Consider the following 23,196-nt stretch of genomic DNA (forward strand, 5'->3'; position numbering starts at 1 on the left):
GGCACAGGGCAGTGACAAAGAGTCATGGAAAACACTGTCTCCCATCTGGAAATCCCACCCACGGAGTGGAGGCATACATTCAGTCTTCAGCATTAAAAAAGCTGTGGAAGCAATAGCCTTTTCATTCAGGCAGTGGGAAGAGGAGGGCAGATTGGAAAATGTTGGTTGATAGATCTCAAAGGGAAATATCAAAGTAAGAGTGAAAAAGAAAGGCAACCCCAAAGTAAATCACCGTAATGTGATCCTATCATTGTCCTACGATTATATAGACATATATTAGAATAGAAACTATTTTAAACTTATTTATTTTGAGGGGGAAAGGGGCAGAGAGAGAGAATCCCAAGCAGGGCTTGAACTCACAAACTGTGAGTCAAATCAAGAGTCAATCAACCCAACCGACTGAGCCATCCGAGTGCCCCGAGAATAGAAACTATTTTAAAAGCAGGTTTTACAAAGGAGTTTATTGACACGGCAATATTTCATGTGCCTCCGCTAATTTAATGATATGTTGCCCTACATCTTCCTGTGTTAGGTGAAGTCCCAAATCTTCTGTTACAAATCTGTAAGTGGTTTCCTTGCTTTTGCTGTAACTACACATTGCACTAAAACCCTTTTCAGTTAAATATATGTTTGGAAATGCTCTAATCTAGACAGAATGCATAGAGTGGGGAAATTATCCAGTCATTTCAAGATTTTGTCTTTATTCCAGGCAGGCTTCTCTTCCCCAGAAACCATCTCCTAAATTACTGGGCTTTTGGCATAATGTATCTGAAAACTTCTCAGTATTACATGTAGAAAAGTATGACTGATTTGTATTTGTTTGGGGTTGAGTTTGACAGGGCAGGTGACGATTCTTCACTGATGGGGTAGCACCCTCAGCCCCCCACACGGTAAATTGCAGGGCCCTTGTCAGGGGATGTAGCAACTCAAAGCCATCCTTACAGATTTACTAAATGCCTTCTGGGGCTTCCATCCTCAAAGCACTGTGGTCCCTGGGCCAGAAGCAGCATCTGGGAGTCTGTTGGAAATGCAGAATCTGAAGCCTTGAACTAGACCTATGGGTGGGAATGTGTGTTTTAACAAGTTCCCCAGGTGATTCAAAGGCACACTGAACGCCTGGGAAGCACTCCTCTGGGGGGCAGTGCTGACCCCATTAGAAATACTGACCAAACCCAACCTTACCGGTGTCTCCAATGAGCCCACCAAGGTCAAAGGTCGGTCACCTGTATTTTTTGCTCCTCTTCCTGTCACTGAGTTACTTGAGGACAAGACGGGTTTGGGATTCTTCTCTCGGATCTGCACGCAGTCACCAACACAGAGACGCATACACAGCTGTGGCCCTAAAAAATCCCGTTGTCTGTATTCCCTCAGGGCTGAATCCTCCTTTTAACCAGAAAAAAACAAGTTCCATTACTCCTCCGTAGAAGCACAAGCAATAGATCCCCAGCACTCCCTGGGACTGAGTTTCAACACCGGTGTTTTGTAAATTTCACTGCCGGCCTGCCTAAGACCAGTTTTTGAATGAAGAGCAACTGTCTCCCTCCCCACTCCCTCTGCCAGTAAGCTACTGTGGTGGGCTTCACTCTCAGAGAAAGAAGAAATAAAAGCAACCCCCCCACCCCAGTTGTTCTATGATAACTACAGAGATGACAGATGCTGTTGCATGCAGACTCAGGCAGAAGACACATAAATAGCAACATGAAAAAGCAGGGAAAGGAGCTTCCCTGTGACAAGAGGCTCCAGTGGGAGATCCTTTGGCTGAGGTGTGATTTAAAAGGTCAGATTCAGGGGTGCCTGGGTGGCTCAGTCAGTTAAGTATCCTAAGAGTCCAACTCTTGATTTCAGCTCAGGTCATGATCTCAGGATTCGTGAGTTCGAGCCCCACACTGGGCTCTGTGCTGACATCACAGAGCCTACTTGGGATTCTGTCTCCCTCTCTCTGCCCCTCCCTGCTTGTGTTCTCTTTCTCTCTCAAAAATGGATAAACAAACTTTAAAAGGTCAGATTCATATGTGGAACTTGAGAAACTTAACAGATGAGCAGGGGGAAAGGGAAGGGGAAAAAATGGTTTCAAACAAAGAGGGAAGCAAACCATAAGAGACTCTTAAATACAGAGAACAAACTGAGGGTTGATGCGGGAGGAGGGGAAAATGGGTGATGGGCATGGAGGAGGGCACTTTTTGGGATGAGCACTGGGTGTTGTATGTAATCAATGAGTCACAGGAATCTACCCCCAAAGCCAAGAGCACACTGTATACACTGTTATGTTAGCTGACTTGACAATAAATTATATTTTTTTAAAAAAAAAAGTGTGTTAAAAAAAAAAAGGTCAGATTCAGTGACCTACGAACTCCTGGCCCATCCCCCCATCCTATCTAGTGGAATGCTAACCCCCTGAGTGAGTGTCCCAGCTGGGGGTGAGGGGAGGCCAGCTGAGCCACCAGCAGAATGGCCAAGCATGAGAAAAGCTGAGCTGGGAGCAGCAAAGGGGAGAGGAGACTTCCTTCAACCCACCTTTCAACCCGAGCCCACAGCCTACAGAGCTGCAGTCACCATCAGCTTCATCCCCCACCCCCTGTTGTGGGCAGAAGGATGGCTCAATACCTTAGCCCACAGTCTCCACTTCCGGACCCTCACTTCCTTCCTTCATCAAGCAATGATAAAGATCCAAGGCAACTGGAAACCACCCACCCTGTTCCCCCACTGCAGTGAATTCATTTCTCTGATCACATTCAGGCCCCAGCCCGACACATCATGCCATTCCAATACCACATTTCCCAGGTGGCACAGCAGCTTCCTGTTGACATGTCCTAACTGGGCTCCAAGGACCAGGGTGTGGCTCACCCCTCTTATCTCTCACATCTAGCACCGTACCTCACATTCAGAAGTCATACTGTAAATATTTGGGGACTGAAAGAGTAAAGGGGGCAATAGGGCCAATTACAGTGCGACAGACCAAAAAGGCTGAGCCATCACCTTTGTTAGAACAAAAACGCATTCTCATTATAAGCCTTCTTTGGGGCATGTCACCAACTGGCCCATTTTCAGAGCTGCTCTCTTACCTCTGTCATGACCATCATCACCATGCCACCACTAACAGCAAACTTAAAAGGTAAAAGGTATAACTGTAAATCACACTTTTTTTAAGACCCTGGAGGCAGTGTAATATATTAGCTAAAGCATCAGGTTCTAGAGGCAGAGAAATTTGTAGGTTCAAATACTCCTTCTACAAAGCACAAGTCATGAATCTTTGTCAAATGATTTCACTCTGATACTGCTTCCTTGTCTATAAAATGCGAATGGGAATCCCACATCCTCATGGGGTTCTGGTGAGACAGTACATGTGACAGAATGAGCCTTTTGACTGTCATTTGACATTTTTATCCTTGGTCCCCAAGCAGCCACCCAGGCTGTGCTAAAACAAATAGTGAGTAGGGTTTCTTCCCTTCCACTCTGGGATAAAATGGCATGGACATAACAAGGCAAGGCTGCACACCCAAGTGCCTGGACAAGTAACACAGGAAAGCCCACTTGTCATGTGCAAATGAAACAGAATCACATCCACACAGAAATCTACCCTCTTCTTTTCTTCTTGAAAAAGACTCCCTTTGGGGGGGCGCCTGGAGGGGTCAGTTTGTTGAGCCTCTGACTCTTGATTTTGGCTCAGGTCATGATCTCACGGTTCAGGTGATCAAGCCCCATGTCAGGCTTCATGCTTAAGATTCTCTCTCTCCCTCTGCCCCTCCCTACCCTCCAAAAAAGAAAAAAAAGAAGAAAAAGAAGATGACAAATTGGGGGGTGGGGATAAGGGTTGAGAAAATGTCCAAACCAATGGTCAGCATATAGTTATTAGAACCCAGTGTTTCCAGTCCCCTTGACAATTCATAGACATTTCAGAATTTTTAAGGTACATTTAGGTACAATACAAAATGGCAATCTTACCCATTGCAGCATTACTTGTAATAAATGCCAAATGACTGAAAACAACCTGTGTCCATCAGCAGGGATTGGTTGAGTAAATTAGGGTACATCCCTACAATGAAGTACTATGCCCCTTTTAAAAAAAATTATGGGAGGGGTGCCTGGGTGGCGCAGTCGGTTAAGCGTCCGACTTCAGCCAGGTCACGATCTCGCGGTCCGTGAGTTCGAGCCCCGCGTCAGGCTCTGGGCTGATGGCTCGGAGCCTGGAGCCTGTTTCCGATTCTGTGTCTCCCTCTCTCTCTGCCCCTCCCCCGTTCATGCTCTGTCTCTCTCTGTCCCAAAAATAAATAAACGTTGAAAAAAAAATTTAAAAAAAAATTATGGGAAAGCTCTAAACATACTAATAGAAAAAGAGTGCCAAGATAAGTGAAGGGAAAAAAAAAAACAAGGTTAAAAAGAAGTGTGTATAGTGAGAAAAAACAGGATGGAGACATAAGATATATTTGTAATGACTTGTATTTGCAAATTGAAACTCTAGAAGGATGTATAAAACTAATAAAAGGGGGGGGCACCTGGATGGCTCACTCGGTTAGGAGTCTGACTCTTGATTTCAGCTCAGATCATGATCTCATGGTTTTGTGAGATCAAGTCCCACACCTGCTTGGGATTCTCTCTCTGTTAATATTTACCCCTAGCCTTTGTGTGTTTCTATCTTGTCACCCTGAATGAGCTCACTTAGTGTTCCAGGGTAAATTCCAATAAAGACATGGTGAAGCCCTAACCCCTAGGACCTCCAGTGGGAGCTGATTTCAAAACAGGGTCATTGCAGATGTCACTAGCTAAGATGAGGTCGTACTGGAATAGGGTGGGCCCCTAATCCAGTATGACTGGTGTATTTATAAGACAGTCACATGAAGATAGACACACAGGGAGAAAGCCATGTGACAACGAAGGTGGAGCGTGAATTATGTGGCTACGAGCCACAAAATGCTACTGATTGCAAACAAACGACCAGAAGCTGGGTAGAGGCATGGAAGGATTCCCTTACAGGTTAGGGAGGGAGCATGGCCTTGCCACACCTTGACACTGGGTTTCAATCCCCCAGAACTCTGATATAATAAATTTCTGCTGTTTTAAGTCACCCTGTTGGTGGTACTTTGTTATGGCTGCCATAGGAAATAAATACACTCCGGCCAGCTCAAGTGACAGAGCCATCTGACACTGTTCCATCTCAGTAGGGGCTCAGTAGACACAGAGGGCAACTCTGTCCCAGTGAATGAAAACTTTAGGACCTTGGCTGATCAAGTTTTATTGCATAGGTATGCAACAAAAACTCAGTTGGTCAATAATCACTGAGTACTGACCTTGTGAAGAACATAGGAAAAAGAAAATGTTCTCTGTCTGCCCTCAGGGAGTTGACAATGTGATTGAAGATGTCAGACAGACACAAAAAATATAATACATATATATATATATATATATATAGAGAGAGAGAGAGAGAGAGAGACAGAGACAGAGAGACAGAGAGAGAGAGGGAGACACACACACATGCACATTATATACATATATAATACATATATGTAATATAACACAATACATTTCATATCGGCCAAATAAGCATGATCTCACCCCCCAGTGGATGCCACAGAAGTCACTCTCAACTAAATCCCACTGGACTGCTGTCTGGCCTCAATCTTCCACTGTATTTCATTTTAGCTGCTCCTGACATGTGTGTCCGGAAGATCTGGGAAAGTGTTGGAATGTCAGGCTAGTAGACAATTTCTAGAAGCTGTCACCACTGCTCCTGGCCTAAAGCCCAAACCTCTTGCCCACTGCAGATGCCCACTGCTGTCCATGATCACTGTCTGCTACCCCTCAGTTTCTTATCAGCTCTCTTTTCCTGTTCAAAGAGGAAGACCATGAACAATAAGCCTATTCTACACTTATCTACAAATCTGATATGCAAGAAACACAAAATCCAGGTAGTCTGGGGGTCTGCTTTGGCAGGTCACCTAGAAGAGGTTTTAAGAGGGGCTATAGAAAATCAGAGACCCTTAGCAAAGATACTGTCGTCTGCATCATCACTCAGAACCTTTGCTTATTTGTCCCAACCCCCTGGCAGGTTCCCACTATACCTGCCTCTAGGAACCTCCGGTCCTTACCAGAAGGAAGCCTTGCATCCGCTTCCACGCCTGGGGTCGGGGAGGCAGCACACGGGACTGAGCTCTCCTGGAGCTCTCTCTGAAGCCCAGGCCTCCGGGTTGGGCTGCTCTGAGACGAACAGACGTGGCCGTGGGAGTGCCAGGTGGACACCCAGGCAGGGCTCATGAGGAAAAGTGGCAAGTGGCTGAGGCTCCACCCTTGACAAGCAGCCTGATGACCTGACTTTGGCTCCAGGCCAGTCCCCTGAGGGGCAGCTGTGGTCAGGGTATGACCTGCAGGTCGAACAGACAGAGGAAAGGTCTCTTCACTTTGACTTCATGTAATTCATTATAGATTCTCAGAGTAGAAAAGGCCTTTGAAGTCACTTAATTTTTAGCCTGTTGCTTATCAAATGAACTTCCAGATGGGCTTTGAGTCTGGCTTTGAAGCAGACACCACTGCTTGCCTCAGCAACATCCATCTCTCCCTTGCTCCTTTCCAACAGAACTCCAATTGTGCTACCACTCAGCATAGGTGACCTATGCCCAGCTCAGGGGCCCTATCCAGTCAGAACACATGCAGGCCCCTTGCCTGTGGGCAAGTTTGGGATGGGTATGTCACTCCCTCTGGTCACGGAAACATGAGAGGGGCCTCCTGAGGATGTTTCTGGAAATGTCTTCCTGGCTCTTAAAAAGAGAGATGCAGCAACCTCTTCCTCTGCTGGATGTTGTCTTTTCCAGCCACACGGTGACCTTCTGCAACTACGTTGTGACCATAATGCATAAGCATAAGGGAAGAATGGAGAAAGAAAGAACCCAGGTCCTTGATGATATCATTGAACGAACCACTGGACTAATCAGCCCTGATGTCACTCCCCCACCCCCAGACTTCTCATTATACAAGTAATAAATACCCCTGTTGTTTATGTTCACTGAAATGGGTTTTGGAGTTTTGTTTTTACTGCCTACACCTAAGATGATCCTAAGTGATGTGCGTTCAGACATTCCTGGAACCACAGGACCATATTTCTGAAGCACAATCTCACCATACTGACTATAGCTTCCCAAACTTCTACATCATTCTCTTCTCACCTTTTCTTTTTTATTCATTTTTGAGAGAGAGAGAGAGTGCAAGCAGAGAAGGGCAGAGAGAGAGGGAGACACAGAATCTGAAGCAGGCTCCAGGCTCTGAGCTGTCAGCACAGAGCCCGGCAGAGGGCTCAAACTCATGGACTATGAGATGATGACCTGAGCTGAGGTCTACACTTAACCGACTGAGCCACCCAGGCACCCCATCTTCCCACCTTTTCTTGGTAGTCCATCATCTCCCCAGACTTGACACATTTGACCATCTTTTCAATACAGTAATCAATTCTACAGTATATGCCAATTCGGTCATTTAATTAATTAGACATTTTGAGTTCCCTATGATGTTTCAGACAGGGACTCAAAAATGAAGCCTTGAGGGGTACCTGGTGAGTGAGACCCACCCCTGGCAAGGAGGTTAAGTGCCATGTGGCAAGCACATGGTAGGATGTGCACACTGGGCATGGAAGACCTCGAGGTAGGCAGTGCTAGCAAAAGCACCGCGTAAAAGAAACTAATTCCTGAGGGAAGAGTAGAAGATGGTGAGCAGAAAGACCTTCACAACCAAGGATACGAATAATGATGAAAATATAATAAGCAATGATGGCGGCGAACATTTCCTGAGCACTTACAGCAAACCAGGCACTGACTGTTTTTAGTGCTTTCTGAGTATTAACTCAGTCCTCCACCAAAGCCTATCAGGTAGCTCATATTATTAGCCTCATTTTATGGAAAAAGAAAGTAAGGCGTGGAGAGGCTGATATAGGAAGTGAGTGGCAGAGGCAGGATTTCATTGCTGGTGCCAGTGCTCCCAGGCTCATACTCTTGACTCGTCTACATCAGTGATTCTCACAATGGTCACCAGAACAACAGCACCAGAAGCCCCTGGGAACCTGTTACAAATTCAGATCTTGGGCCTCATTTCAGACTTACGGAATCAGAACCTCTGGAGGTGAGATCCAGCATGCTGTGTTTAATAAGCCTTCTGTGTCATTCTGGAAGCCCCATAATGTTTGAGAACCCCTGATTGACACCATAAACACGTGATGAGAAAGGATGGCGTGTTCAGAATGTTCAGAGGAAGAGGGATGTTGGGAAGAGAAGCAAAGTCAGCAGGGAAAATGGGGTAAATCTGAAGAACCCTGCATATTAGCCTAAGGAGAATGGGCGTTATGGTATAGGCATTTTGAATGAAGGTGGGAGGTGAGGCAGAGAAGTGGCATGATTGAGCTTTGTTCTTTGGGGCAAGATCTCTGCACTGGTGTTAGGAATGAACCGGAGGAGAAACGGCCAGAAGGTGGAAGCCCAGGTAAGAGCAGGGGTTGCACTAAGCTGGTGGTAGTGCACAGAAACAGGGATGCAAGAGGAGAATGTAAGAGACAGGTTGTGATAACGGCTGGACATGGGATACAGTGTTGGCAGTTATCCAGGATGCCTCCACAGCTTCTAGCTTCAGAAGTTAGGTCGGTGGAGAAAGTGTTTAGCTAGACTGGAAATGCTGGAAGAGGAACAAGTTTGGCAGGGAAGATAATTAAGTACATTTAGGAAACGTGAATACTGAGGTATCTGTGGCATATCGGGATGAAGGCATTTCAAAATACAATGAGAAAGAAGGATCTGGTACTCAGGGGTGGGGTCCAGGCTGGACACATAGGTTTGGGGTTCACCTGAATAAATGTGATACCTGAGGCCACGATAAAGTTAAGGCTGATCACAGATTGTGTAGGAAGGAAAAGAGTGAAGGTTGGATTCATGCAGGATGCTAACATTTAAGGGACTCTGGAGCAAGTGAGCAAAGGAGACTCAGAAGAAGAACTTAGAGAGGCAGAAGAAAACAAAGGAAAGAATGTTGTCTCAGAATCCAAGGACGAGAAAAGTTGGAGAATGTCTAAAGAAGCAGAGAGTTGACAATGGCTCCCAATAAGGAAGTGTCAAGTGTCAAGACTGAGAAGAAAGACTGGATTTAGCAATGGGGAGGTCACAGGTGAACTCAGAAAGAGCAGTCCCAGTGGAGGGATAGAGGCAGAAGCCAGATTCGTTCATAGACTTATTCTCTAGAGAAGCAATATCTACCATACTCCAGCCAGGCGTTGTACTTTATGTTGGAGATATAGTGACAAGCAGGACACACATGAATCCAACCCCCAGCAGGTGGTGAGGGAAGACACACAATGAACAGACATGACAAAAATAATGATGGAATCACAAGTGAGGGAAGTGGCTCTGATGAAGACATGAAGACATACAGAATGCTTGCTCTAGGGAGTGGAAAGCAACAGCACTAGCAGAGACAGAAGATGAGGGAAAGGAAGGGATGTTTAAGGTGAGTTCCCCAAGACGAACAGGAGTGAGCCAGGGAAGAGGATGGAAAGCGGGGACAAGGAGCAGCCCCTGCAAACACCCTCAAGGAGAAAGAGCTCTCATGTGTTCAGGAAATGGAAGGAAATGGAAGTGAAGAGAACAATTTTAACATGGCAGGGAGTGGCCAGGGATGTGGGATGAAGGGGCTCTGGGGGCCGGGTTAGGGATCTGGGACTTCATCCAAGCAGTTTTAGGAAATCACTGATATTGTAGTCTAAAAGTTTGGGACAGTCACAGTCTGATTTGTTTTTTAAAAGATAACTTTGGCCAACTTGTGGGGAATGAAATGGGTAAGGGAAAGATGGAATGGGGAGTGGATGTACTGAAAGCAGGTGGGGGAATATTATAGTCCAGGTGAGAGATGGTAGTGTCCTGGACCAAGGTGGGAGATTCTAGAACTTCTTAGAAGGTGGGATCAGGAGGACTGAGGGATTGGATATGGTAAATAAGGAGAGGGGTTGAGGCCAGCTTGTGCTCTATGGTCCTCTCTACGTCCATTTTGGATACTCCCAGAGGATCACTGAGCTGGAGTAACATGTGTCCCTGAATTCCAAACAGAGACAAGACCAAGCCCCAGTGGCTCTCCATGACTCATAACAGCAATTGGGAGACAAGTCTTACCAGCCTCCTCTCCTCAGGGTGCCTCTAACCCCTTAGAGATAAAATGATCCCTCAGATAGGAGGTCTCTTGAAAACCTCCTCACCTTGTTTGCTTGTACTACTTCTGGGGTCATGTCCTTGGGGGGTGGGGCACAGAGCAGAACAAGCCTCCATCACTCTACCACTTGGGCTGGAAAGCTATGCTGGCTGGCTTCTCATTAAGGCACACATGCACTGTTCAGGGTGTTCATAAACTACATTCAGTACAGTGTGGACAATTCTAGGTCCCAGAGGCCAATCTCCATTGGGTTACTCTTCCCACTCATAATATGCCATTTTATTATTTTTTTTTTTTAGGTAGGCTTTGCACCCAGCGTGGAGCCCAACACAAGACTTGAACTCACAACACTGAGATCAAGACCTGAGCTGAGATCATGAATTGGACACTTAACTGGCTGAGCCACTCAGGTGCCCCAATTTTGTCAATTCTTTTTAACAGAATTTCTTTCTTCATATATACATAATTTATTGTCAGGTTAGCTAACATACAGAGTACACAGTGTGCTCTTGGCTTCAGGAGTAGATGCCCATGATTCATCACTTACATACAACACCCAGTACTCATCCCAACAATTGCCCTCCTCAAATAAATATTCTAAACTTCTTTTTCTGGCATTATAGTAGGCTAAGTACTTTGACCACCACCACCCCCACCCCTGCACTAAAAACAACTGAAAAATCTTGTACAAAATACATTAAAAAAATATATCTCTAAGAGCACGATGAGCTGGCAAGAGAAGAAGGAATTCACTGGTCAGGGACTTCTGCAGATAATGGAATATCTAGGTTCTGATTATAATAATGGCTATAATGTAATCAAAGAAATTAAAGACAAGCTTAAAATTATGTATAAGGAACAACAGCAACAAATTGTGAGAAATAATGAAGAATATATGGGGAAAATGGACCAAAGGGAATTTTTAGAAGTAAAAATAAATAACTAAAATCACAATCTGTGGACAGACTTAATAGCATATTAGATACAGTCTGAGAAAGAAGTAGTGAGCTAGAAGCTAGGTGAAAATAAACTAACCAAAATGCAACACAGAAAGACAAAGACTCAGAAAAATACGGAGAGAGCTTAAGAGACATGAAAACTAGAAACTAGCATGTGTCTTTGTGAAGCCCTAGCAAGGGAAGAGAGAGAGAAAGTATTTGGACAGATAATGGCTATAAAAGTGAAGAAAGATACCAATACACATATTCAAGAATGCCAATGAATCTCAAGAAGAATGAATAAAAGGAAACCCACAACTAGTTACATCTTAGTGAGACTACAGAACGTCAAAGACAAAAAGAGTATCTTAAAAGCAGCCAACGAGAAGAGACAAGTTACCTTTAAATGATTTTAAGTCAAAAGGTGGTGGTCAAATGCCCTCAACATGGTAGAAGAGAGTAACTGTCATCTGAGAATTCTATACCTAAAAAAACATTCTTTAAGAATAAGAGAAATGGGGGCACCTGGCTGGCTCAGTCAGTAGAGCGTGTGACTCTTAATCTCAGGGTTGTGAGTTCGAGCCCCACATTGGGTGTAGAGATTACTTAAAGAATAAATAAATAAAGGGGCACCTGGGTGGCTCAGCCAGTTGAGCGTCCGACTTCGGCTTAGGTCATGATCTCATGGTTCGTGGGTTCGAGCCCCGCATCCAGCTCTGTGCTGACTGCTCAGAGCCTGGAGCCTGCTTTGGATTCTGTGTCTCCCTCTCTCTCTCTGCCCCTCATCAGCTTGCACCCTGTCTCTCTCTGTTTCTCTCAAAAATAAATAAACATTAAAAAAATAATAAAATAAACTAATAAAATAATTTTTTAAAAAAAGAATAAGAGAAATGAAGGCATTATCCAATAAACAAAATTCTAGTTTGCCACAAGCAGACCCTCATTAAAGAGTATTTTTTTTTTGAGAGAGAGAAACAGAGCAAATGGGGGAGGGACAGAGAAAGAGGCAGACCGAGGATCTAAAGCAGGCTCTGCACTGACAACAAAGAGCCCGATTTGGGGCTCAAACTCATGAACTTCGAGATCATGACCTGAGCCAAAGTCAGATGCCTAACCGACTGAGCCAGCCAGGTGCCCCTTAAAGGAAATTTTTAGAAGGTATATTTCTGACAGGAGGAAAGATTCTGATGGAAGATCTGAGATTAAAGAAGGAATGAAGAAGAAGGAAAACGAAAATGGATTTTCTCAGTCCACTGACAAAAGAGCGTAGATCTGGAGTCAGACATGTTTACACTAATCTCTTGCTGTCATTTCTTACTACCTGCGAAACTTGAATTTTCATCTTAAAAATTCATATAATAGGGGGGTGCCTGGGTAGCTCAGTTGGTTAAGCTTCTGACTTCACCTCAGGTCATTATCTCGCGGTTTTTGAGTTCGAGGCCCACGTTGGGCTCTGTGCTGACAGCTCAGAGCCTGGAGCCTGCTTCCGATTCTGTGTCTCCCTTTCTCTCTGTTCCTCCCTTGCTCATGTCTGTCTCTCTCTCTCAAAAATAAATAAAGATTTAAAAAAATTAAATTCATATAATAGGGATACCTGGCTGGCTCAGTTGGTAGAGCATGCGATTCTTGATCTCAGGGTTGTAAGGTCAAGTCCTATGTTGGGTGTAAAGATTACTTAAAATAAAATGTTTTTAAAAAATTCATATGGGGTGCCTATGTGGCTTAGTCAGTTAAGCATCTGACTCTTGGTTTCAGCTCAAGTCATGATCTTGTGGGAACTGGAGCCTTGCATTGGGCTTCTTGCTAACCCTGCAGAGCCTGCTGAGATTCATATTCTGTCTCTCTCTGTCCCTCTCTCTCTCTCAAAATAAATAAATAAAATTTAAAAATTCACATAATAATACCACTTATTCAAGGCTGTTGTAAGGAATAAATGAGCAGACACATACAAATGCTCTCAACATAGCTTCTGCCTCCAGAAGATGTAAAATAAATCCTAATTTCCTATCTCTTCAAAATGTAATAAATAAACAAGGAAGGAAGACACTGTTAGCAACAGAGAATTACTGCCTCTGCTTCAGGTGGAAGATACAATTCTGGCACTTTGTCACAGCATATGAATCTGCACTACAGAGCTGATGCTTAGCAGCTGTTTCCTTGTTATCTTTTCAGTATCAAGCCCAAGATCTTCCAAACAAAATATGATATCTCTATTTTTAAAATACTGCATGTGCACACACACACGTTCCAGGGATATGTACGCTTTGGATTTCCATTTAACTCACAATTGTAAGATAACCTACGTTCGCAGTTTTAAGAGATCATAAAAAATGTGTTCGTCCATCCATAGGGCAAAATGGTTCATTCCACCTGCTCCCCTGTCCCAGGGCTCTTCTGACAACCAGGAGACAGCAGGAGGCACACAGATGACCCCTCTGCTGCAGCTTCTGCACCCCTGTCCCCATGCTGAGATACTCTCCCTGACTCCATCCTGGACTTCACTCTGTTTCATAAGGACTACGAAAGAAGAGAAAAGGCAGCTAAGAAAAGTTAGCTTAGACCCTTTGAAGTTCTCTGCCTAATTTTCATTTGGCAACAATCTAGAAGGCAGCGGGGCGGGGGGGGGGGTGGTGGTGATGGGGAGTGGGGGTGGACAAAACCAGGGAGGGGATAGGGACACCTGGGTGGCTCAGCCAGTTGAGCATCTGACTTTGGCTCAAGTCAATATCTTGCGGTTCTTGAGTTCGAGCCCCGTATGGTTCGAGCCCTGCGCTGGGCTTGCTGCTGTAAACGCAGAACCTGCTCTAGATCCTCTGTCCCCCTCTCTCTCTGCCCTTCCCCTGTGCACATGCGCTCTATCTCAAAAATAAACATTAAGGAAAAAAAAAAACAAACAGGGAAGGGAAGGACAAATCCAGAACCAATCTTCCCTTGATTGTGTCAAGGAAACAACTAACACCAGTCCTGAAGTTCTAAGACCTGGGCTGGCATCCTTACTCTTCCATTTGTTCCCATGTGTCCTTAGTCAAGCCACTGAACCTCTCTGATTTTATTCTCCTCACCTGTAAATTGGAGGCAGTAATTATATCATATTTGGAGAGCATCTTACAATTTACTAAGTGTTTCCATAGGCTTCATTTCATTTAACATGCACAGTGGAGCATACAACACACAGCATTATAATCACCTCACTGCTCTGTTGTGAAGATTTAAAAGCGGAGCGTGGGACTGCTGTGCAAAGAGCAAAGAGCTTGGTCCGCAGGAAGGATCATCGTCAGCGTACTGGTCTCAACCTGTTGGGAGTCGGGGATCTGTAGTCCAAACATCTGCATTTGAATTCTGATTCTACACTTATTACCCGGATCACCTTGAGCAGGTGGCTTGGCTTCCACCTTCCTCACCTCTAAGCTAAGGATGAGAGTAATAGTCCTGTCTCGTAACTCAGGTACATGGGAGGCACTCAGTGAATGAGTGAACTTGAATCTACACCAAGTGAAGCTGACAGGTGTCTGACCACACACACCTGCACTCGTGGCCAGGCACCGTGCTCCATCCTTTCTTCTCCACAGCTACCTCTACTCTCTATACCCCTGGGCAAATATTTGTGAAGGAAGGGCAGGAGCTCTGGATATCAGGACGTACTGTGGATCGTTTCTTACAGACGACAAAGCCTCAGATTAACACCTCTATTTGTGGGGCATCTCCATGCTGTTGGGGATGAAACGGAACCCGGGCTCCCCGAGGTGACAGTCAGCCTGGACCCTTCCCATTTCTGCCTGAGAGTCTTGCAAGCTGGGATCTCTGGACTCTGGTCACTGGCCAAGCTCACCCTATTGGTAAATGGCACTGAGGCCTGAGCCGACTCCCCACAGACCTATTTTAAAGACCTACAAAGCAAATGGTCAATTTAGCCCAGCCTGGTGAATGGATGGGGACTACTTGGCTGCAAAAAAATATAAGCAGCCTCCATTTAAAAGGTTTTATCCTTGTAAAGTGGTTTCCCATTGTTACTGCTTCATTCTACTGTTCACAACATGCCTAAGAGATGTGACAGGCATGGGGCCATCAGTGGGGTGGGTGGCTGAGGCCAATAACAGTGAGCAAGTGCCACAAACTTGCTGCCAAGTTTAAATGCTCTGCTTGAGCTTTCTGGTCTTACCCGACTGCCTGCTTCCACTCCTGGGGACTAGGTCCTAAGAGAACTGCATCCTAAGAGAACCCCATTAGGACTTCCATCAGACTGGCATTTGCATTCAGGGGGACATGAGGCATGACTCTGTCACTCAGCTTGTGTCTTAAGCTACAGAAGAAAACACGCTCAGGAGCGTTAATTAGGCCCAATCAGCCTGGAGTTTATAGGCTAACGGCCCTGAGCAGTGGCGTGAACACATGTGTTCCCTGGGTGAGGACAAGACAGTCAGCCATGACCGCCACTGTGCTAGTTAACATCTCTTTCTAAAGTCCTCTGGGACAGCCCAGCCCTGACTTTGCAGCTGCAGACAGCATGGCATGGCTGTGTGGTGTGTGAACTAGTAAGGGACCCAGGCAGGTAGGGGCAGAAAGGATGGTTAAGGCTGTTGCCAGGCCTCGGGTGTGCCCAACTAGGCTGAAAAGAAATCAGGCAGCAGACATGAAAGAAGCCAATGGTGGGCTATTGTTAAAGGAGTTATCACCTGGGCTTCTCCTCTCTGTCTGTTTTGGGTAGCTTTCCTGGTGGACAACTTTGTACAAAGAGTGTGAGTCTCTGTGGGTGGCCCTGCCTGCTTCCACTCTACAGCCCTATAGAACCTTCTGCGTGGTTCTGAACACATCTCCATCCTAATGGAGCATGGTCCATATAACACAGGTTTGCACCCATGCAGAGTCTAGAACCCTCCGAGTGTAGACACACATGTGCCCAGGCAGGACAGGCTGTGTTGAATTCTATACAACATCTCTGTCCACGTGAGAGAGGAAGGATCAGAGAGTTCTGGCTCCTAACATTTTTTAGAGGGTAAACTGGGTCAGTGATGGCCAGTAGGAGGAGGAGGTAACCCTTGAAAATATTGGTAGGGTTGGGGCGCCTGGGTGGTTCAGTCGGTTAAGCATCTGACTTCGGGTCAGATCATAATCTCATGGTTAATGAGCTCAAGGACCACATCAGGCTCTCTGCTGTCAGCACAGAGCCCGCTTCGGATCCTCTGTCCCCGTCTCTCTCTGCCCCTCCTCCACTCATGCTCAATCTTTCTTCTCTCTTTCTCTCTCTCTCAAAAATAAATTTAAAAACATTAAAAAATTATTGGCAGGGTTAAAGCATGTCTTGTGGGTTTAATTTCCATTCAGAAGGGCCCTTAGACACTGTCTATTAAAATGAACTGAAGGATTCTCATGGAACACTCCTCCCAGGACTCGATGTGACCACCCATCTGCTGAATTCCACTATCACTGCAAGCCCAGCTCAGTTCTCACCTACACTGTTATGCCTTCTCTAAAGCCCATTTCCTTCCAGAGTACACACTCTGTCTTGCCCTCTTTGTAACAGTCACCTATGCTGTCAACACAAGTATTAGGGCCTTTGTTCTTTCTGCCAGTGCAACGTACTGCACACAGTAGGTGCTTAATCACTACCTGTTATCCATTTTGTTTAAGTTTTGGGGTTTTGTGGGGGGGGGTGGGGGAGGCTGGCATTAATAATCACTAAAATCACATTCACTTAGCCCCTGAAGTATCCGAAAATTCAGATGTGGTAAGTGGTGTAATGTGATTGTTATTCAGAACAAATTAGAGCTCTTCATTCTATTTCTAACTCCAGCAAATAGGGCTTGCATGTTTAAAAAAATATTTTTAGTTTGCAATGTGTGATTGCACAATGGAGGCCTAGTAATTTTTTTTTTCATTAACATTCATTTCACTTAGCAGTTCCTTTTTGGGTCTTTGTTTCTGATTCAAGCAGTGGTCCAGTGTATTAAAATCACATTCCTTAAAAAATGCTAGAGCAGACTTTTCAATCGGTCTTCCCCATCCCTATATTTCTGACTGGCCTGTACCTGGAGCACGTTACCTAGTACCAAGTCAGAGGAATCTGCTCCCATGTTACAGGTGTGTTAACAGAGCTCTGTTATTCAGCAGACCTCATTCCCCAAGGGATTAGCCTTTGCAGGGAGCCTTTCTGATACAGAAGGATCGGCAGCAATGGGGGAGATGTCCTTGATGTAAGTATCTAATCTAGAATTAGATTTGTGAACTCAGACAAGTTATTTAACCACTCTGAGCCTCAGTCCCCTCATCTGTAAAATGGGGATGCTAAGTCCTAGATTAGAAACAGTGCCTGGCACATGATAGGTACTCAATAAATTATCTTATGCAGGGATCCCATGTCAAAGTCTGCTGGATACCTTGCTGTTTCTCCAGCTGACTTCATTCCTGGACTTAAGCCACATCTCCCAAAAATGAAACCCTGAGCCCCAAGCAAAGATGAACCCTAGAAATCTGAGTGTGGGGCAACACAACAGGGGCCAGCAGAGTCCACAGAGAGGGTGATGAAAAACAAGAAGAAAGGTGCCAGACAAAAACAGACACATAGACCAATGGAATAGATAGAGACCCCATAATTGGACCCACAAATGTACGGCCAACTAATGTTTGACAAAGCAGGAAAGAGTATCCAATGGAAAAAAGAGTCTCTTCAGCAAATTGTGCTGGGGGAACTGGACAGCAACATGCAGAAAGATGAAACTAGACCACTTTCTTACACCATACACAAAAATAAACTCAAAATGGATGAAGGACCTGAATGTGAGACAGGAAACCATCAAAACCCTAGAGGAGAAAGCAGGAAAAGACCTCTCTGACCTGAGTTGTAGCAATTTCTTACTTGACACATCCCCAAAGGCAAGGGAATTAAAAGCAAAAATGAACTATTGAATGGACTTCATCAAGATAAAAAGCTTCTGCACTGAAAAGGAAACAATCAACAAAACTAAAAGGCAACCGACGGAATGGGAAAAGATATTTGCAAATGACATAACAGATAAAGGGCTAGTATCCAAAATCCATAAAGAACTCACCAAACTCTACACCCAAAAAACAAATAATTCTATGAAGAAATGCGCAGAAGACATGAATAGATACTTTTCTAAAGAAGACATCCAGATGGCCAAAAGGCTCATGAAAAGATGCTCAACATCACTCCTCATCAAGGAAATACAAATCAAAACCACACTGAGATACCACCTCATGCCGGTCAGAGTGGCTAAAATGAACAAATCAGGAGACTACAGATGCTGGAGAAACGGGAACCCTCTTGCACTGTTGGTGGGAATGCAAACTGGTGCAGCCACTCTGGAAAACTGTGGAGGTTCCTCAAAAAATTAAAAATAGATCCACCCTATGACCCGGCAATAGCACTGCTAGGAATTTACCCAAGGGATACAGGAGTGCTGATGCATAGGGGCACTTGTACCCCAATGTTTATAGCAGCACTTTGAACAATAGCCAAATTATGGAAAGAGCCTAAATGTCCATCAACTGATGAACAAAGAAGATGTGGTTTATAGATACAATGGAATACTACTTGGCAATGAGAAAGAATAAAATCATGCCATTTGTAGCAATGTGGATGGAACTGGAGGGTTTTATGCTAAATGGAAGAAGTCAGTCAGGGAAAGACAGATACATGTTTTCACTCATATGTGGATCTTGAGAAACTTACCAGAAGACCATGGTGGGGAGGGGAAAAAACTAGTTACAAACAGAGAGAAAAGAAGGCAAACCATAAGAGGCTCTTAAATACAGAGAACAAACTGAGGGTTGATGGGGGGTGGGGGAGAGGGGAAAGTGGGTGATGGCCATTGAGGAGGGCACTTGTTAGGATGAGCACTGAGTGTTGCATGTAAGCCAATTTGACAATCAATTATTTTTTACAAAATAATAAGTCATTTAGTACAGCAAAAAAAAAAAAAAAAAAAAGGAGGAGGAGGCAAGGAGGAGGAGGAGGCGGAGGAGGGGGAGGAGGAGGAGAAAGGTGCCAAAGAGACACACACTGCAAAAGATAAAAATGCTGGAAAGAATGTCTGCTGAAGAAAGAGGAAATACATTCTGGCACATTTGTAGTCAGGACAAACATGTTGTAGGGATAAATTACATTGCCTGAGTAAATGCAGAGCCAGGCTTCATCAGAACACCAAGAGGGGACAGAAAAACACAACTGCTCGTGATTAAGAATAAGAACTGACATGGTGACCAAATCCCTATGGCCAAAGAGAATTCGCCATCTATCTCGCCGTGGGAGGGACCCATGCACGGTCAAAGCTAAACTCGCACTTTATAGTACGTGTGTAATTAGTTGAGAAGCTTAATTTAGCAGTTTGGTAAATTCCATTAGCAGTTTATCTATGGTATGTAATTAAGCTATTTACAAGCAAACCCTTTTTGGCTAAAGCCTCCAGTGAGGAATCCTAATGGAAGATGGTTCATGGGACATATACCCAAAGTTTTGCAGATTCTAGAAACCTTCTGGAGTAGATGCTGTGCTTGATTCTATACAATGATATTCCCATCCAGACGAAGGAGGAAGGTCAGAGAGTCCAGAGTCAATCCCGGCCTCTGGCATTACCATGGCCTCAGGATGTTGCATCTCTGATGCAAGTAGTATTCCATTGTATCTATAAACCACATCTTTTTTGTTCATCCTCATCTCGAAGGATGAATGATAGTAAATACCATAGCGGACCATTGGGAGAAATATATGAGGTGCTGTATAAAGTGCTCAGCACAGAACCCAGCCCAAAGGAGTGTAGTGTCACAGAAGCTCTTGTGGCAGAAGCAAAGAGTAAAAAAAAAACAACACCCCAGCAAGTATCAAGGAACAGCAGCAAAAAGATTGCCCAAGTGGAGGGGGCATCTGATAGCTAGGCCACTGCGAGAAAGGAAGCTGAGACACAGCAAGACTGGGGAACTCTCTGGGGTCAGGGTTAATACCTCACCGTATCAGTTGGGAAGATGAAGACACGTCTGGTGGTGGTCGTGGTGGCTACACAGCACTGTGAATGCTGTTTTTTTTTAAGTTTATTTACTTATTTTTAGTGAGACAGAGAGAGTGTGAGCAGGGGAGGGGCAGAGAGAGAGAGAGAGAGAGAGAGAGAGAGAGAATCCCAAGCAGGCTTCCCACAGAGCCCAATACGGGGCTCCAACTCACCAAACCGTGAGATCATGACCTGAGTGGAAATCAAGAGTTGGACGCTTAACTGACTGAGCCACCCAGGCGCCCCAACACTGTGAATGTTCTTAATGCCACTAAACTACACACTTAAAAATGGTTAGAATTGTAAATTTTATGTTCTGTATATTTTACTCCAATTAAAAAAAAAGACCAAGTTACCAAAAAACAAAAAAACAAAAAAACTCTAAAATAAAGCAATATCCTAAAACTGAACTCTTAGCCCACCGAAGACATTAAAACAAAAGTAACAGAAAGGAGAATTAGGGTCGCCTTCTCTCTGTGGGACTCAGGGAAGGCACTGTCCGTGCACCCAGACACCACACTGAAGGCTACCACCTCTTTCGCATGAAGCTGATCCTTACCCAGGACGTCTGTTTATTACTTTCGTAAAGGTTTATTTACTTTTGAGAGACAGCAAAAGCAGGGGAGGGACAGAGAGAGAGGGGTCTGAAGTGGGTTCTGCTCTGACAGCAGAGAGCCCGATGCGGGGCTCGAACTCACGAATCGGGAGATCATGACCAGAGCCAAAGTCGAACACTCAGCCCACTGAGCCACCCAGGTGCCCCCGAGACGTCTGTTTCATACAAGCTGTCAGAAGACTTGAAAACCCACAGCCACCACGGATCATGGCATCAGAGAAAGAGCTAAGATTCTTATGCAGAACAATTCGTCTTTTCTGACGGTATCTCCCCGATAGGAATTTCTGACCATAATTCAGATGAAATAGAAGGAAGCTTCCAAGGACCTCCACCCCTTCCCTTCCATGTTCTCTGGGGACAGTGGTGCTGCTGTCTTGTTCAGGTTATAAACAGAGTGGCTTTGACACACCACCCCCTCCTTCCCCACAGAAATATAAACCCTAGCTGGAGGCACATGTAGCCTCTCTGGCCAGGGTCTCTAACCCCCTTGGCCATGACCTCACTGGTGTCCGCAGCAAGGCATGCCAGCCTGGTGCCACCATTCCAGAGAGTAAAGGGCTATCCTGTGCCTCAGGGCACTCCTGCTATAAATGCCCTGTGGGCTGGGCCTGGCCTCACTGGGGCCCAACAGCATTTCCCAGCTGTCATTACAAGCACAAGGGCAGCAATGTGGTGCGGAGTTCTGCTGGAAGCCGGACACAGTGACTCGGTGACACAGGCCTCTGTGGGGACCCTTCAATTGGGAAGGCCCTCCTGCTGCTCACCAGCATGCCTTTGCCCACTGTGCTTCGTACCCTGTCACAGGCTCTACCTCCAACGCCTCCACTTTCCTCTGTGTCTTTCCAAGGTTGACCCGCTCTTCTGGGTTCAGCTCAAATCCCACTTGCTCTGTGAGGCCACAAGATATATACTTGACTCTGCTTGCTCTGAACCCCAACAGGACTGGCCATTTTTTTAGACTAACCCTCCAAGGGGACTGTGAACGCTGGCTGAAGGGACATGGCCTCTCTTCTTAAATCAGGTCCCCTGGGGGCCCTTAGCTGGCCAAGAGGAGCTCAGGAAGCACAGATGCTGATTAGGTGAGAGAAGTTGTCCCTGTCCTCTGGGGAAGCGGGGGCTAAGATGGGCATGCTGGCAAGGAGCGACAAGCCCTGGACGGTGGAGCTCAACAGCAAAAGACACCACGACCAAAGGGCTCCTGAAAGCCTTCACTGCGGTGCCCTTTCATATCCATTTGCTCACCCAAGGCAGACTGGCAGGTAATTATTCCCATTTCACTGAAGAGGGAAGAAACTCAGGCTGAGGACACATGGCTGGTCAGAGTCAGAGCCAGTCTGGTTCTGGTTCTGGGTTCAGCATTCAGAGGTGCAAGCTGAGGGATGGTTGAGGCATGGCCCTGGGGCTAGGTTGCAAGTTCAAATCCCAGATTGGCCTCTTTTTTTTTTTTTTTTTTTTAGGTTAACTTTTATTTGAAAGATAGAGAACAAGTCGGGGAGGGGCAGAGAGAGAGAGAGAGAGGGAGACAGAATGACAAGCAGGTTCTGTGTTGTTAGCTTGGAGTCGGATGCAAGCTCGAATTGGGGAACTGTGAGATCATGACCTGAGCCGAAACTGGGAGTTGGGCGCTTAACCAACTGAGCCACCCAGGTGCCCCCCAGATTGGCCTTTTTTTTTTTTTTAATTTTTAATGTTTATTTTTGAGACAGAGAGAGACAGATCATGAACAGGGGAGGGGCAGAGAGAGAGGGAGACACAGAATCTGAAATGGGCTCCAGGCTCTGAGCTGTCAGCACAGAGCCCGACGCGGGGCTCGAACTCACAGACCGTGAGATCATGACCTGAGCCGAAGTCGGACGCTTAACCGACTGAGCCACCCAGGCGCCCCCCCCCCCCCAGATTGGGCTCTTATTGACTATATGACTTCAGGCAAATTACTCTACTTCTCAGAGCCTTGGCTTCCTCATCTGTAAAATGGGGGTTCAGTTCTGTGTTTACTCAGGGTGGGGCTGCTGGAAGTCCATCTTTCTCCCCTCCCACCCCATCGAGTACAGGTGTGGGGTTATGTGGATTCAGTGTGGCAAAGCTCCATCCAAATACCTGGGCCAGCTGCATATCCTGGAGCTCAACACTGAGCAATCTCTAAAGTAAATAAAGTGAAAATAAACCCATCGCCCAGCTAATGGGAGATTGTCTTCTTGTCTGCACTGGCAACTGAGCCATTGTAGCCAGGCTCATACTTCCCTGGTGCTGCTGTGAGTTAGAAGGGGAGCTAAGGAAGTTGCCTGGCCAGAAAGGCAAATGCAGGCCCTGCGGGGGGAGGGCACCCACACCATGGCCCCAGAGGGTCTTGGCACACTCCAGCCTGGGTGCTAAGTTGTACCTTCTCACCTTCTCACCTTTCCTCCAAGCCCAGGAGGGCAGAGGATTGCACAGACCCAGGAGAGTGCAAGGAGCAAGGGCTGGGTGCTGAGCC

The 23,196-nt window shown here is 45.7% G+C and overlaps 1 protein-coding gene across 2 annotated transcripts in view; it reads right to left on the reverse strand.

The window, feature by feature from the left end:
- CRACR2A (calcium release activated channel regulator 2A) overlaps nt 1–23,196 on the reverse strand; it is a 141,094-nt gene that overhangs the window by 114,647 nt on the left and 3,251 nt on the right. The window contains exon 2 of one of the 2 annotated variants that reach the window (XM_019834378.3): nt 6,084–6,356. The exons of the other annotated variant lie outside the window; for it this stretch is intronic. The gene's annotated coding sequence lies outside the window, so the exon portion shown is untranslated. The remainder of the gene's footprint in view (nt 1–6,083; nt 6,357–23,196) is intronic. 2 annotated transcript variants of the gene reach the window in all.

Source organism: Felis catus, chromosome B4, assembly GCF_018350175.1.
Source record: "Felis catus isolate Fca126 chromosome B4, F.catus_Fca126_mat1.0, whole genome shotgun sequence".
Lineage (NCBI taxonomy): Eukaryota > Metazoa > Chordata > Mammalia > Carnivora > Felidae > Felis > Felis catus.